At 39.9% G+C, this 15,503-nt stretch overlaps 1 protein-coding gene across 20 annotated transcripts in view; it reads right to left on the bottom strand.

Annotated features, from left to right (window-relative positions):
* SEMA4D (semaphorin 4D) overlaps window positions 1–14,857 on the bottom strand; it is a 191,849-nt gene extending 176,992 nt beyond the window's left edge. For 6 of the 20 annotated variants that reach the window (XM_069087782.1, XM_069087790.1, XM_069087792.1 and 3 more), the window contains exon 1: window positions 14,527–14,855. The gene's annotated coding sequence lies outside the window, so the exon portion shown is untranslated. The other 14 variants (XM_069087798.1, XM_069087797.1, XM_069087800.1 and 11 more) reach the window with 8 other exon arrangements.
* Window positions 14,858–15,503: the final 646 nt, after the last annotated feature.

The raw sequence follows: 15,503 nt of genomic DNA, 5'->3' as shown, positions 1-15,503 counted from the left end.
TTTCCTCTTCATTTGGTGGCGAATTCTCCCTTTGGTTTATTCTTTAAAAAGAAAAAGAAAATTAACTAATGGTTTATCTATCTTATTGGGGTTTTTTCCCCATAAAACCAGCTCCTAGTTTTATTTATTAGCTCAATAGTATTTTTACTTTCAATTTTATTAATCTCATCTTTGGTTTTTAGGATTTCCAATTTGTTTTTAAATTAGGGATTTTTAATTTGTTCTTTTTCTAGTTTTAGTTGCATGCCCAATTCATTGATCTATTCTTTCTCTATTTTGTTGATGTAACAATTTAGAGATGCAAATTCTCCCTTACATACCGTTTTGGCTACATCCCATAAATTGTGGCATGTTGTCTCAGTGTTGTCATTTTCTTTAATGAAATTATTGTTTCTATGATTTGTCCTTTGACCCACTCATTCTTTAGGATTAGATTATTTTTCAACTAATTTTAATCTATCTTTTCACTGCCCTTTATTGATGTAATTTTTATTGCATTATGATCTGAAAATGATGCATTTAATATTTGTCTTTCTATATTTATGCCCTCATGCATGGTCAATTTTTGTGTAGGTACCATGTACTACTAAGAAAAAGGTATATTCTTTTCTATCCTCCTTCAGTTTTCTCCAGAGGTCTATCATATCTAACTTTTCTAAAATTCTATTCAAATCCTTAGTTTCTTTCTTGTTTATTTTGTGTTTAGATTTATCTAGTTCCGAGAGGGGGAATTTGAGGTTCCCCACTAGTGTAGTTTACTGTCTGTTTCCTCCTGGAACTCATTTAACTTCTCCTTTAAGAATTTGGATGCTATGCCACTTGGCCCATATACATGTTTAGTATTGATATGACACTGTCTATGGTACCTTTTAGCAAGATGTATTTTCCTTCCTTATCTGTCTTAATTAGATCTATTTTTGCTTTTGCTTTGTCTGAGATCATGATTGCTCCCCCTGCTTTTTTTTTTTAACTTCAGCTGAAGCATAATAGATTCTGCTCCATCCCCATACCTTTACTTTGTGTGTCTCTCTACTTCAAGTTTGTTTCTTGTAAACAACATATTGTAGGATTCTGGTTTTTAATTTGTTCTGTGTTACTTCTGTTTTATGGGTGAGTTCATCCCCTTCATATTCACAGTTATGATGACTACGTATTTCCCTGTATCCCATTTTTCCTCCTGTCTATCCTTCTCTTCTCTCTTTTCACCCCTTCCCTCCTCACCAGTGATTTGCTTCTGCCCTCCATTTCCCACAATCTGCCCTTCCTTCTGTCAGTCCTGCCCCCCCTACTTTCCTTAACCTCCTACTTCCTTATAGGGTAAGAGAGATTTCTATAACTAACATTGTGTATGTTATTCCCTCTTTGAGCCAGTTCCAATGAGAGTAAAGTTTAAGCAATGCCCGCTGCTCCCCTCCCATCTTCCCTTTCACTGCAATAAGTCTTTTCTGCCTCTTCAGGTGAAATAAATTACCCCATTCTACCTCTCCCTTACTTCTGTTCCCAGTGTAATACTCTTTCTCACCCCTTAATTTTTTTTATATTATCTCATCAGTCACTATATACCCACATCTTCTGTCTATATATACTTCTAACTGTACTAATACAGTTCTTAAGAGTTACAAGTTTCATCTTTCCACATAGGGATGCAAACAATTTAGCCTTACTGAATGAATCTTTTATGTTTATTCTTTCCTTTTCATGAGTCTTGTATTTGAAGTTCAAATGTTTTGTTCAGCTCTAGTCTTTTCATGGAGAAAGCTTGAAAGCTCTCTATTTTATTGAATAGCCATTTTTCACCCCTGAAGAATTATATGCTCAGTTTCACTGGGTAAGTGATTTTTGGTTGTAATCCAAGCTACTTTGCCTTCTGAAATATCATATTCCATGCCCTATGATCCTTTAATGTGGAAGCTGCTAAATCCTGTAAAATACTTACTGTGGCTTCATGATAAATGAATTGTTTCTTTCTGGCCAATTGCAATATTTTCTCCTTGACCTGGTAGTTCTGGAATTTGGCTATGATGTCCCTGGGAGTTTCTATTTTGGGATCTCTTTCAGGAGGTGATCAGTGGATTCTTTCAATATCTATTTTAACTTCTGGGTCTAGGATATCAGGGCAGTTTTTTCTTTGAGAATTTCTTGAAGTATGATGTTCATATTCTTTTTTTGATCATGGTTTTCAAGTAGTTCAATAATTCTTTAATTATCTCTCCTGGATCTATTTTCCAGGTCAGCTGTTTTTCCAATGAGATATTTTATATCTTCTATTTTTTTCATTCTCTAGATTTTCTTTGATTGATTGTTGATCTCATGGAGTCCTTAGCTTCAGCTTCACCAATCCTAATTTTTAAGGAGTTATTTTCCTCAGTTAGCTTTTTATTTTTTTAACCTCATTTTCCATTTGACCAATTCTACTTTTTTTTTTTTGCAGGGCAATTGTGGTTAAGTGACTTACCCAAGGCCACATGGCTAGTTTTTGTGTTAAGTGTCTGAGGTCGGATTTGAAGTCAGGTTCTCCTGACTCTAGGGCCGGTGCTTGATTCACTGTGCCACCTAGCCACTCCCAACCAATTCTGCTTTTTAAGGAGTTATTTCCTTCAGGAAATTTTTTTTAAGCAATTGGGGTTAAGTAACTTGCTCAAGGTTACATGGCCAGGTGTTTCTGGGTGGGTGCTAAGTGTCTGAGCCCAGATTCGATCCCCAGGTCATCCCGACACTGGGGCCGGTGCTCTCACTTGCTATGCTACCTGGCCGCCCCTCTTCAGGAAATTTTTGTAAATCTTTTTCCATTTTTTGTGCTTCCTTTATCAAGCTATTGACTCTTTTTTTTCATCATTCTTTTGCATCATTCTCATTTCTTTTCCTAAATTTTCTTTTGCCTTTCTTATTTGATTTTTTAAAGTCCTTTTTGAGCTCTTCCAAGAGTTCTTTTTGGGCCTGAGACCGATTCTCACTTTTCTTTGAGGGTCTGAATGTAGGCATTTTAACAATATTGTCTTCTTCTGAGTTTGTGTTTTGATCTTTTCTTTTATCATAATAACTTTGTTATGGTCAAGTTCCTTTTTTTTTTCCTCCAGATTTTCCCTAGCCTTTTTAATTACTTTTAAAGTTGAGCTCTGCTCCTGGGGTGGAGAAAGCACTGTCCAAAGGTATGGTGTCACTAACTGCAGGCCCTGGCTGTTAGGCTGCTGTTGCACTGGGGTTCCAAGGACTCTGGTGCTGGGCTGGGACCAGGGAAGGTCCTGGTGCCAAAGTGGGGACACAGAGTAGGGGGGAGGAGCTTGGTCACTTGGCTGGTGTGTGATCCACAGGTGTTCTTATATATTTTTATGTATATTCATATTTTTAAATCAGTTATCTGAATTTTTATTTTTTATAACCAAATCTGAAAATAACACAAGTTAGCAGGAATAATTAACCCCCTGACTAGGAGTCGGGATCCAAAATAACACTGTTAACCTAGGGCAGTGGTTTCCAAACTAATTTGATTTCATACTCAGAAGTTTTATTTGCTTATATCAGAAGTTTGTGTACTGATGTTTTAAGAACACACCCATAAAATGTGTGTATTTACTTATTTATATATTAGACATAGATATATAGTACCACACTAATAATTATACACATTATAAAATATAAAAACAGAAATTAAAAGAGGATGAGATGAAGATGAGGTAATATTTAACATTAGAACCAAGAAGGAATCACTAATATTTATTTACTGAGTTGGTTGAGTGACATGATTTGATTTACACTTCAGGACAATCTTGTCAAACGTGAACAGATTGATGAGGGGAGACTTGAGGAGGAAAACCAATGAGGCAAGATCTGTCAATTCTTTAGATAGGATAAGGAAGAGAGAGTGATACTGAACGTGTAAAACAATGATAGAGAAGTCCGGAAATGGAATGGGTTTGGGTAGAAAGATAATATAACGGGGGCAGCTAGGTGGTGCAGTGAATGGAGCGCAGGCCCTGGAGTCAGGAGGACCTGAGTTCAGATCCGGCCTCAGACACTTGACACAAAAACTAGCTGTGTGACTTTGGGCAGGTCACTTAACCTCAATTGCCCTACCTTCCCCCTTCAAAGAGCAAAAAAAAAAAAAAAAGATAATATAATGAGATTTGGGATGCAAATTATAACTCATTCATGCCCATTCACCTTGTGATGGATAATGTAATTAGAACTGTGATAGAGATTGCAACCTTTCCATACTTGCTCATCCTGTACCACAGAAAAAGAAAAGGGGGAAAAGGGGGAGGGGGGCGAGCTTTGCTATAGGTCACTGCCTTAAATTTCAGAACTCACACTCCAGCTACAGTCTCAAAGGATTATGAGAGGACATGAGTTAGATATGCTGGAGATAGTGAGAGTTTTCCCAATGGCACCTACTTAGCTGTTACTGATTGCCCAGGGAGAAGTTAAATTTTAACTACAGAGGGACCATCACTCAGTTTAGAAGGTATTAAGTTAGAAGGGAAGTAAAAGAGTAAAAGAATATTGGGGGATAACTTCAGGTATGGTTATGGTGGAGATAAGCCCCAAGAAAGAATGGGATGCACCCCGTCTTCCCACCCTCTGACTGGTGAACTCCACACACACTGGGGTGAAGTCACAAATTTCTTGGGATCAGGCCAAAGTACCCCTCTCCCCACACGCGCTGGCGTGCACGGGCGCACACACGTGTGCACACACACACACGGGTTGCAGCACTGGATTGAAGGATGAAATTCAATGGAGTTAAATTTTAAATATTATGCTTATGTTCAAGAAAATCAACCCCACAAGATGGAGACGCATGGTTAGAAAGCAATTTGGCTGAAAAAGATCAGGGTTGGAGTGGAGAGAAGGGAAGGGAAGGTTAATGGAATGCAATCTACATATAAATCAGCAATGTGTGATCTGCCAACCAAAAGAAAACTGAGGTGAACTTTGGATGCATTAAGAGAAGAACAGGGGGCAGCTAGGTGGTGCAGTGAATAGAGCACTGGCCCTGGAGTCAGGAGGACCTGAGTTCAAATCCAGCCTCAGACACTTAACACTTACTAGCCGTGTGACCTTGGGTAAGTGGGGCTAAGTGACTCTATTCACTGCACCACCTAACCACCCCTAAGAAGTGTAGTTTTCAGTAGTGAGAAAGTGATATTCCCTCTGTTCTTAGCCCTAGTCAGACCACATCTTGAGTACTTAGTGAGAAATTATTATTTCAAAATGAAACCCAAATATGGGAAATAAATACAAAGCAAACTTTAAAGCACTATATAAATGTTGGTGATTAGTAAGTATTTATCATTGTTTATTAGCATTCACCATTTGGCTCTAGCCTGTCTTTCCAGATTTATTACACATTACCTTCTTCCTTCATAAACTCTATGCTATGGTCGGCCAAACTGGCCTATTTCCATCTTCCATCTCTGTCCCTTTGCATATGCTGTCTCCCATTCTAGACTGTATTCCTTCTTTACCTCCAATTCTAGCTTCTTTCAAAGTTTAGCTCAAGTGCTTTTTCATACTTAAGCCCTTTCCTGAATCTTCCCAATGCAAGAGCCTATCTCCTCAAACCAAAATTACATATTTTATATATATTCTATGCATACTTAAAAGATAATAGAATAATAACTGGTCAAAGGATATAAACAGGCAGTTTTCATATGAAGAAATTAAATCTCTCTATAGTCATATGAAAAAATGCTCTAAATCACTATTGATTAGAGGAATGCAAATCAAAACAACTCTGAGGTACCACATTATACCTATCAGATTGGGTAACATGACAAAACAGGAAAATTATAAATCCTGGAGAAGATGTGGGAAAATTGGAACACTAATGCATTGCTGGTGGAGTTGTGAACTGGTCCAACTATTCTGGAGAACAATTTGGAACTACACCTAAAGGGCTATAAAAAAAATGTATATACATTTTGACCTAGCAATACCAATTCTAGAGCTGATCCCTAAGAGATCATACAAATGGGAAAAGGATCTACACATACAAAAATATTTTATAGCAGCTCTTTTTGTGGTGGCCAAGAACTGGAAATGGAGAGGATGTCTATCTATTGGGGAATGGTTGAACAAGTTGTGGTATATGAATGTCATGGAATACTATTGTATTATAAGAAATGATGAGCTGCTGGACTTCGGAAAAAACCTGGAAAGTCTTATATGAACTGATGCTGAAGTGAGCAGAACCAAGAGAACACTGTACACAGTAATAGTCACAGTGTGCAATGACTGACTTTGATACTTAGCTCTTCTCAGCAATGCATAGACCTAAAATAACCCCAAAAGACTCATCATGGAAAATTCCATCCACATCTAGAGAAGAAATATGAATCCTGAATTCATATCAAAGCTTACTACTTGTTCTCTCTTTTTGTTTTATTTTTTCTTTTTCATGATATCTCCCATTCGTTCTAATTCTTCTATGCAACATAACTAATGTGGACATATGATTAATAAGAATGTATACATAGAGCTTATATCAGATTGCACACTGTCTTGGGGAGGGGGAGAGGGGATGGGAGGGAGGTGGAGAAAATTTAAAACATGGAAGTGAATGTTGAAAACTAAAAATAAATAAATAAAACATTTTAAAAGATAATAGAATAAATAATAGGTTTAGAGTTGGAGGAACTTGGAAATAATCAAGCACAACTTCCTCATTTGTAAAATTAGAAAACTGAAGCCTAAAGAGGTTGTGCCTGAGACTAGCAAGTGTCTGAGACAGAAATCAAACCTAAGCCTTCCTGACTCAAGTCCTAAATGCTTTCCACTATACTTATACGAGTACATGTCGTTTACTTAGAGTAAGCTTCTTGATGACAGGAACAATTTCATTTTTGTCCTTGGGTCCTTGGCACCTAGCACAAGTATTTGTAAATGCTTACTGATTAAAGATATTTTCTTTTTATCATTTGAAATTTAGCCAATGTGTGTCCTTAGGAACTCTTATCTTTACTAAGTGCCCTGACATCGTTTATCTTAATTTCTGGTAATGCATTATATTCCCTTGTGTCGTGACATATTATTATGGTCATTTAAAACCTTATGTGTTTATGTCTAGTCTCTATTCCAAGAATATAAGATCCCTGTGGTTAGTTAAGGAACCACATTTTCTATCTTCTGCATCCCTGCTAAGTCCAAACTGACAGGTTTTGCAACAATTAGTGTTGGCCAACTCTCTCACTTGACCTCTTGTTTTGGGGGTCAGAAGGAATGAAAGATCAAATTTTCCCCAGAAATAACTACGGTAAACATGAAAAGGCCTCAATAAAACATTTTTTTAATTCCATTTTTTCCACTGGGTTGGACTTGAACTATGAGGGTCTTTCAAAAAGTTAAAAGATACAAATTTAAGTGGTTAAAAGTAACCGTTTTTTATGTCTGCAGCAACAGTATTTAAACTCTGTATTCATCCTTCATCCCTCCTCCCCTTTGTTGCCTATCTTAATTCAGAAAGCCAAAGCCACTTCCTCTTTTCTCATGTTCCTCTAAACCCTCTGCAATCTCGCTTCAGACCTCATCATAAGATATCTGACTGGAAAGTTACAAGTGATTTCTTAATGGCCAAAGCCTTTTCTCGTTCCTCCTCTTTTTTCACTTCTCTGGGGCCCTAGACATTGTTCATTGATAAAGTACCCACCTTCCAGCACCAGAATTGCAACTTCAGTGTCATGCTCCACTCCTCCATCCACCTGACATAATCCAAAATGTTGCTGAGTCTTGTCGTTTCTACCTCTAAAGTATCTGTCCTATAAGTTGCCTTCTCTCCATCACAGAGCCACAACTGCGTTTCAGCCCTCATCCCCTCTCTCTATGGACCGATAGCTTTCTAATCAGTGTTCCTCTTTCAAGTCTCTTTTCACTCCACTCTATCCTCCACGAGGCTGCCAAAGCGATTTTTTCTAAAGCATAGTTTGCCCATGTCGTCTCCCTGCTCAATGGATTTCACTAGTACCTCCAGGATCAAAGAGAAACTCCTGTTTGACATATCGATATCTTCCTAATCCAGCTCTTTCCTAATCATACTAACAAGCATTTATCTGACCTTTATGTTTGAAAAGCACTTTCCATATGTTAATTAATTTGATCTTCAAACCAATCTTGTGGTGGATGAATTATTATTCCCTTTTTGCAGATGAGAAAATTGAAACACATAGATTAAGTGATTTGCTCAGAGTTACACAGCTACTAAAAGTCTTGAGAAAGAATTTGAACTCAGATCTTCCTGATTGAATGTCCATTGAATGGCTTAACTCCTTCTATCATTCCAGTCTTCTTAAACTTTCTTCTCCTCCACAAATTCTATATTCCAGCCATGCTGGCCTATGTGTAGTTACTCAAGCTAAACAATCTGTCACGTTCCCGTACCTTTGCATGAGCTGTCCCCCCTACTTGGAATGTTCTACCCCCTCGCCTCCTCGGTTTAGTGTCCTGGAGGCCTTCCTGTCCCTGCCCCTTCCGCTCTCCCAGTTACTAAGACTTTCCCTTCTCAGGGTATTTTCCATCTATTGTGCATGTGTGTATGTGTGTATATCTTGCATTTACCTTGTCGTTTATCTGGAAAGTAAGCTCCTTGAGAACAAGGATTGTGTTTTACCTTTCTGTGTAGGCCCAGTGCCTGGCACATAGCTTTTTATGAATGTTTATTGACTGGCTAAATAAAGTATTCAGAGGACACAGAATGGAAATATATAACATTTTAAGAACCAAAAAAACCTGCTCAGCTAGCTGGTGTAGAAGATAGAGTGCTGGACCTGGAGTCAGGAAGACCTGAGTTCAAATCCAGCCACAAGATTCTAGTTGGCTGACCCTGGGCATATCATTTAACCTCTGTCTGCCTCAGTTTCCTCGTCTGCAAAGTGGAAGTAATAATAGCCCTTACCTCCTAGGATTGTTATGTGGATTAAATGAAATAATTGTAAAGTGCTTGGGTTCTAAAAATGCTGCATAAATGTTAACTATCATTGTTATTGTTATTCATATTCCCAGGGTACAACCACATCTTCCTAATTTCATGAAATACTGGTATTTTTCAAAAGGAATATAACCAATATTCTAAGACTTTGGTTGGAAAAACTAACATAATCCAATCCAGCCAACATTAATTAAAGACCTACTCTGTGCTAGGTTCTAGTGATAGTCAAAACTAAACAGCATCACAGAATGACAGGATTTTAGAGTCTGAAGAGACTCCCTCTCATCCCTCTCCAAACTGCACTCCAGATTTCTTCCCCTCCCCCTCTCCCACATCTCCTCTCGTCGCTTTTCAGCTTCCTGTACTTTGTCTTCCTCCAACAGAATGTAAGCTTCCTGAGGGCAGGGACTGTCTTTCTGCTTGTATCCGTATTCCTAGCCTTCTTCTGGCACGTGGTACATAAGTACATGGTACTTACTCATAGGAAGAGCTTAATAAATGATTGAGAAAAAAAAAGAAATCCCCACCATAACATTCCCTGCTCTGAGATCTTGCATTCTCCTGAAAACACAAATATATTTCACAGAAATGCAGATATTTAATACGCATGTGTTGTGTATACAGAACAGAGAGAGAGAGAGGAGAATTTGGGGAAGGGCACTGAGGTCAAAGGAGCTTCTCTTTAACAGGTGTGAGTCAGTCTGTGTGTTTCACCCCACCCAAAATGAGAGAATAAATGCCGATGTAGCCTATACCTAGTGGCCTCCTACCACAGAGTCAACAAGATTCATACTGACACAGTGCTTTTAAATGGCAGAGAAGGTAATCTCCCCAGCACTGGCATCCAACCAGGTACATTTAAATGAATACAGAATCAAACTCTAAAGAGTAGAACTACACAAAGTAAACAAGCTAATTCTCTAATCTCAAAGATCATTGTAATTGGCTTGCTTTTCAAATAAAATAAAGGCTGTTAGTTACTTTCCACCCAGCATTCCTTCCAAGTTCAATACCATCAAGAGATAATTTCCTTAATAACTTATACCTCCTCTTTGTGTTAAAAAAACAAAAACAGAACAAGCCAAAAGAGAGGCAGGGAAATAACTGAAAGTTAAATAAAGTCCACAGAAAAACTTTTCTCCACCACCAAAGCAAGAGAAGCGGTAAGACCAGTTTTACAAGTCTGAGACAAGTCTCTACATCAGGCAAGCACTGGACTGATATGTTTCATTCTTTCTTAGCTGAACACACATTTTCCTGCCTCACAAAAATAATGATGGGTGTAGTATTGAGAGGCACTCCAAATGTACCCTGATGGGTATCAGTGCAAAGGAGTAATTGAGTAGGTGATTTAAGCTGCAAGGTTTTTACACTTTAAGAGTTGGTATAAATTGTTGAAAGGAGAGGTCTTACATATGATATGAAAAAAACAATAAAATTCCAAACTGTTAATTATCTTTCTCGTCCTTTTCTGATATTTGTCTAGATTTTTTTTTTAATTTTCTATGTTTGCTTCTCAGATTACAATGATTTCTTCTTTTTTAAACTAAAAACTAAATAATTATGTCTCAAAATACAAAATTCATCTTTGCATTATTTTGGAACTCTTGATTACAATCAGCTTTCACCTAAGATTTCACTTCTATCTCATAATTAACAGTCAAGGTAATTAGCTTAATTTTAAAGAGACTGTGACAAATTAACTTTTCTGAGTCTGATATGAAACACCACGGTAGCTGACCATGTTTAACATTCAACTACAGTAAATATGGTTGTCTGTTCATCTCACAAATCTCAGAAGAGAAACATTTTATACCACAGAACACTTAGCAGGATCCTTTCTGCTCTCAGAAGGATAATGTTCACTGGCCCAGGGATATGTTAGCTACAGGAAAACCCAAGGATCCTTGGTGTCATTTCAAGGAGTGAAACAAGAGAAGGTTTATTCTAATTTCTATTCCCCACAGAATGACATTCTCCTGATTCTTCTTTCTAAGAATAGTTTTTAACCAAACACATTTTTAGTTTTAAATAAATTCTATGTAAATGAGAAAACAACTTATTTCAAAATTATTTTTAAAAACTATCACAACATATCAGCGTGACGCCTCACCATAAAGGGAGAAGAAAAAGAATCTAGGTTGGGCCTTTCCTCTCCTTTCAGCCTTCCTCGACCCCTACCTCTAGCATACAGGGAAAACAGTAATTGAAGGTCCAGGTATAATTCAGTCATTTCTCTATTATCCATACATATGGGGGTAATAAAAGAGAAGTGACAGTAACATAGATTATTCAGAACAGTAAGATCATAAGTTTAGACCTGCAAGGTAGCTGAGAGGTCATTTAGTCCAATATCCCATATTTACCCCCACATTTTACAGATGATGAAATGGTTAAGTATATGATAAGTAAATATTATACAGGTTAAGTGACTTGCCCAGGGTCACACAGTCAGTGTCAGAGGCATTACTTGAACCCATCTCCTCTGATTAACAACCCAAAGCCTATTCCATCACATGCCATGCTGCCTAGTCCGTATTTGGAAAAGCATACTGTAAATGACACCCGTTTCCTTTAAAAAAAAGAGCTCCCTCTTTTAAAAATACCAACATTCACCTTACAAGACGCTATACTGAGAGAGAGTCTGTCTTAGTGATTAGCAGACTCTCCTTGGAAGTCAGAAGACCCAGGTTCCAAGCCCTTCCTCTGACACACATTGGTTGCATGACCCTGGTTAAGTTTCTTATTTTTTTTTACTGCCCCTAGACAACTTCCTAAGAATATGTTGGGGAATAATAACTGATCCATAATGTTAGAAGTCGTTTTCTCACTAGAAAGTTCCCTCTACCCATACAATAACAGGAGTGGGGGAAACGTAGGTGGTACAGTAGATAGAGCACAGGCCCTGGAGTCAGGAGGACATGAGTTTAAATATGGCCTCAGATAGTTACTGGGTGATCCTGGACAAGTCATTTAACCCCACTGCCTCCAAAAATAAAGAAAAGAAACAGCAGGACTGCCCCCTCTTCCTCCAAATAATGTTCCATGACTGTGGATCATGAAATAAACACACACCATAATCTCTGAGCCATATGGTGGATATGGAGATAAATAGGGTATAGTATCATATGGTGAATTATACACAAAAACCAAAGTAAAACCTAACATCTACGAAACGTATGAATTGAAAACAAAACAGGCCAGTAATGAAGCAAGATGGAGGAATGCACAGCTGCCAGGATGCACTGGTAAAGAATGACAAGAAACCTAAATGGAAAGCTTCCAACAGGTTGGGCATATACTTTATAGAAGACATGGACAAGAGATGCATAGGATTCAAAGTCACGGACGGGTTATGATGCAGACAGTGAAGAGTGTGACAGCGCCAATGAGAATACAGATCCAGTGAAATATCAACATTACTCTAAGCTGGATGGCAAAAGAAAATGAGCTTTAAAAACCATTAAATCATCAAAAGGTGATTATTATCATAGTCTCTCTCTCCTTATAATTTTATTCCAAAAAGAAAATGAATGACATATAAATAGCAGAAATAGGTAGAGAAAAAGCCACCCCTTGAAATATATATGTATATATACATATGTGTATATATGTGTATGTAGATATCTATCTATTAGATATCTATTTGATATGATATCTATATATAGATATGTGGTATCTATGCAAACATATATACATAGTGAAGGTAGGACGGAAATGGCCAGACAGGGATCCTATGAGTGCTCATTCCTCAAGCCAGGTCTGTAGATCTATGCTCATGGTAACATTTCAGGGTGCTTTACCACCACTACCCCTCATCTGTGCGTACTTCAGTAAGAACAAAGTCAGGAATAACTGCTAGTATTTCAGCAGTCTCAAAACTCACCAGTAATTCTGTTAAAAACTAATTTAAGTACAATCTCATTGTAGCAAAGATATAAACAAACAGTACTCTTCGGGAGCAGAAACCATGATTTTTCCAACCTGTGAACACCTTTACCGCTAATAGACTTGAGGTCAGCTTAATGTGAAACTGAGGTTTTAGCAAGGAACCTTGATTTAATGGGTCCATAGTTAAAATTGACAGTATCTAAAATAAGAGAGGACAGTTCTCTTTTTAAATGAATGAAAGTTTTCCAGATTCACATGTAATCCCCCCAAAGAGCTGGGGAAGTAGGGAAGCAACACACCAGTTCAAATATCCTTTACATGTTTTTATTGGCAAAACACCAGTAGGTTTAGCTCAGTCTGCCAGCCTGCTGCAACAGGTGCATCTCTTAGTTAAAAACTAGGTCTACTCTCTTACTTTTTGGAATAATAACTTAAAAAAAAAACAAACAAATCTGAATTTGTCAAGCAACTTTTTTTGGGCGTCAGCAACCCTCTTCACCTATCTGTAGATATTACCGGTTTCTTGTCCAAGGTTGTAGGAACCTCTATGGCAGTTTACCAAAATAGCTGTATCCAATTTTTCTGGCCTGTTGAAAAGGAAGTTGAGGCAAGAAAGGATGGGAGGAGCTCATCGGGTTCAGAATGGTATTGGCAAGAGCAGGTAGTGGGTCAGATAGCTCAGATAAAAATCCGTCACAAGGGGAAATGACCCCCCCATAAAAAACGGGAATGATTTTCTAAAATAGGAGGCATCTCCTGTCATCTACTCTTTTCTATCACAAAGCGTGCTCCATTTTTCCGGAGTCCTCTCCGCGACAGTGGCTATCACGATACGGATGTTATGTCTTCTCCCGTGGATCAATATGCCACGTCCTCGCAACCGTGTGATGCCACCCAGTTCAGCCCTTCACACAAACACTAAGTGCTGTGGGCAGGGCACTGCACTTGTAGCGGGGGATAACAGCAGACAAAACCCGAACGATCGCTGCCTTCTAGGAGCTCGTATTTGGCGGAGCAGGGGAAGGATGGGCTATTTGGGTACACGATGGCAAACCGTGTGGCACGGGAGCCCCTGCCCAGAGGCCTGAGCGACTGGGAAAACATGTAAGAGAATGGAGGTGCGGAAGAAAGGCAGCGCTTTCCTTTTCGGCTCTGAGCTGTCTCTTGGCACTACAACAGCTAGAGCCATGCCGTCTTCTGGGGGGGCAGTGGCAGCAGGCCATCGCCTTCGAAAAGCGCAAAAACCACAAGCTCCCTGCACGATCCACACCAACACCCGCGGCTCCCCCACTGGGAACCTGCCACCAGCATCCCCCCTCCTCACCTGCAATTTTACCACTAGGATCGGCGCCTCAGTCCTCTACTCCGCCTTCTTGCCACAGCAGACCTCATTCCCGGACCTGTCCCTTCCCTCCCAACTCCGCGCCGGCCCCCACCCCCGCAAAAAAATAAAAATAGCCCGATAATAAGCCCACCCGCAAACGCCGCGCGGCCAGATCGCCGCCTCTGCCCCAGCCCAGGCCTCCCCACAGACCTGAGCACGGCACAGATGAGTCACGGAGACCCGAATACACCAACCACTGCTTGCAGGGGCAGTGGGTAAGAGACCGCGAGCCCAGACGGCCCCAGCCGCCACAGCTTCCCGTGGCAGCTCTGCACGCATCTGCAAGAGGGTGGGAGAGGCATGCAGCGTGCATGGCCGGGGAGCTCGTTACCTGCGGCTGGAGGAGGAGAAACTCCCTCTTCTGCGCTCCCCTCCTGGCCACGCTCCTGCTTTCACGCCGCCCACTCCCTCCTTCCTTCCGTGCCCTTTAACATCTGCCTTCCCTCGGCCCCTGTCGCAGAGCAGGGCTGCCGCAGCAGGTCACTTCCCCGGCGAGCGCTGGAGCTCGGAACAGAGTCGGGGCCGGTGTGTGCGCAGCGAGTGTGGGCTGCCCCCAGTATGGCCGCTGCAGGAAAGCCGAGCAGCCCAAGCTCGGGCCACTACCAGACTGCCTAGCGGGGACCAGCTCCGGGGGAAGGGGAGGCCTGCAGGAGCCGCGGGAGGGCGCGCGCGCGCCCCCACGCACACAGTGTGCCGGCGGCTCTCCCTGCGCGCCCCTTCGGGTCTTCCACAAAAAGTGCTTATTTCACATCTTTTTAAGAGTTTGTGTTTTCAAAGCCACCTTTTATAAAATAAACGTCGCCATCTTTTAGGTTCAAATTAAAATTTGATGATTAACCAATCTTTATGATCAAGTATTTAATAAAAGTTCAGCTTTTTAAAAAAAGTGAAATACCCGGGGTGCACACACCACGGAGAGGAAAACTAGTCCCTCTATTAAGAAATTTTGTTTTTTCAGAAGTGGCTGTGGAGCCCAACAGCAGCACTCAGTGGCATCTGCTTGGGAGCGTTCTAATCCTAAATGGAACTTTCCTACATGTTAAGTTTTATAATGTGATTCTATAGGACTAGTTTGTATGTAGTAAGAACTGCATTTTCAAATGAAGTTGGTATTGCTGGGTCATGATGTAGAAAGCCAGAGTCGTACCTTGTACAATGAACTTTACCTTCAAAACATCAGGGTGGAGCTGGAGGGTTTTTTCTACTGTCTTCTCCAGCATCATTCCCCAATTCCTCTACCCGAATCTTGGATTTTTTTTCTTCCAGGATTGATTGTCCCTTGGGCAAATCTATACTTTCAATTGATCT

This window comes from Petaurus breviceps, unplaced genomic scaffold (assembly GCF_028583685.1).
Source record: "Petaurus breviceps papuanus isolate PSGF00001 unplaced genomic scaffold, PetGlider_PUasm1.0 183, whole genome shotgun sequence".
Lineage (NCBI taxonomy): Eukaryota > Metazoa > Chordata > Mammalia > Diprotodontia > Petauridae > Petaurus > Petaurus breviceps.
Note: the sequence above shows the minus strand (reverse complement) of the source record. Positions and strands in the feature narration are given on the sequence as shown.